General features: G+C 45.1%; 1 long non-coding RNA gene across 1 annotated transcript; it reads right to left on the bottom strand.

Moving 5' to 3' along the window:
- Nucleotides 1-421: 421 nt before the first annotated feature.
- On the bottom strand, nt 422-1,516 carry LOC118478480. Its single transcript, XR_004859073.1, has 2 exons — nt 992-1,516; nt 422-829 (listed from the first exon to the last, which is right to left on the bottom strand). It is a non-coding gene; the product is annotated as an uncharacterized LOC118478480 (long non-coding RNA).
- Nucleotides 1,517-1,711: the final 195 nt, after the last annotated feature.

Raw genomic sequence — 1,711 nt, 5'->3', positions numbered from 1 at the left:
CTCCAAACAAAGAATGTAATCCTTCGCACACACAAATCTCGAGCATGAGAGAGGGTGCATCAATGTTACCAAATTGGGCCACATATACAGGTACTTACCAGTCGATCAAAGCAGCAGTCAAAGACGACTCGACTCTCGAACACAGCTCAAATCCCACTCTGTGACGTAACTCCTACGTTTTGGAGGTACAGTTCGTTCATTGTCCATTACTCTCTCCACAAAAAAAAAATCAACAACAAACAAATAGAACAAAAAACAGATTAAAACATCTCAGACTGATTCCCTGAACTCCCGGAAAACTTGGCTTATCCACTTCGTTGTCTTAAACAAATCATTTTTGTTCAACAAGTATTATTTCGTCATGAATAATATATATATCGAAACACTCCTCAAAGCATTGCTTTTGTGGCTGTTTGTTTTGTTTTGTTATGCTGTTTTTTCGAAAAAGAAAAGACCAAATGAAGAGTCTGAAGCAGCGAGCCGATGCAGCAACACCACCAACAACAGCTACAAAACCTCTAGATCTAGATCTATCTAGACCTACAACACGAACGTAATGTCAGCAGCTGCAACGGCAGCAACAATAACAAGATCTCGAGCTTGTCTCACACTCACACACGCGCACGTGCGAACTCCAGGATTGAAATGTGGCAAAATGTTGCCGAGTGAATCACACGAGCTCACAAGTCAGAGAACGACCACACATCGCTTGCGGCTTCTATAAGCTACACTCGTAGGCATAGAACAGCACAAACCAACAGTCTACGGGATTTCCCCATTTTTCACAGCTCGGCGCGCACCCTCAACCCGCAACAGCATCATAGGAGAACTGTGAGAAGAAAAGATAGAAAGAGTGAGTGAGACATCCGCTGTATGAAGGTAGAGCTATCACTCCCACCCCCTCCCTACCCCTAACACACACAATAACTAGGCGCTCACTCAGAGATAAACAAGGAACGAAACACAGCAGGCTTGTTGTAGAATTACTCACATTTACACCGAACAACGAAGAGGAAAAGGAACTAAAGCAAAATTCCTGGGAACATTCCTTTTACATTACAATTGACATAAAAAAGAAACTATTGTTCTTTTGTTTTAAACTAGATCTAGAATCTTAGTATTGCAAACCGGTTTTTAGATAAAACACTGAATGCCAGACTACCCGAATCATATAATTGATTTGCGAGCTGTAGACCTAACAGTAGAGATACAAAGGAAGAAATAGAGAAAGGAAGTTTGGCTCCTCTTTCCGTGAAAACAAAGACCATGAGTAGAACATGATTTTTATAGCTAACTGTTTTGTCTGAGAACCGACAACAACATGAAGGAAACCCTAACTTGTTGTAAGCCTGGAGCCTTCCTTCACATGCTCGCTCCCCTCACCCCGTGTGTGTGTGTCTCCGAGAGAAAGCTGCATGCTCACGCGACCCCTTGTCTCGCTCACTCGCTCACACCGGCTCTAACACACAACCCGATCACCCCCCACTTGCGAGTACCCACTCCCGCCCAGACAGCATTCTCTCGAGGTAAACGGGCGAGTCCATTTTAGCCGCACGGGGGTGATAGTGACGGGGGCGTGTGCGTTTATCGACCGGCGAGTTTCGCACACAAAGAACCCGGCTACCGATTTCTCATAATTCAGAAGCTGGCGGCTTCACCAAGCACTGGGGGGAGTTGAGACGCGAAGGAAGGGTGGTGGGTGGAAAAGGGA

Source organism: Aplysia californica, unplaced genomic scaffold, assembly GCF_000002075.1.
Source record: "Aplysia californica isolate F4 #8 unplaced genomic scaffold, AplCal3.0 scaffold00600, whole genome shotgun sequence".
Taxonomy (NCBI): domain Eukaryota; kingdom Metazoa; phylum Mollusca; class Gastropoda; order Aplysiida; family Aplysiidae; genus Aplysia; species Aplysia californica.
The sequence above is the reverse complement of the archived record's forward strand: the minus strand, read 5'-3'. Positions and strand labels throughout refer to the sequence as shown.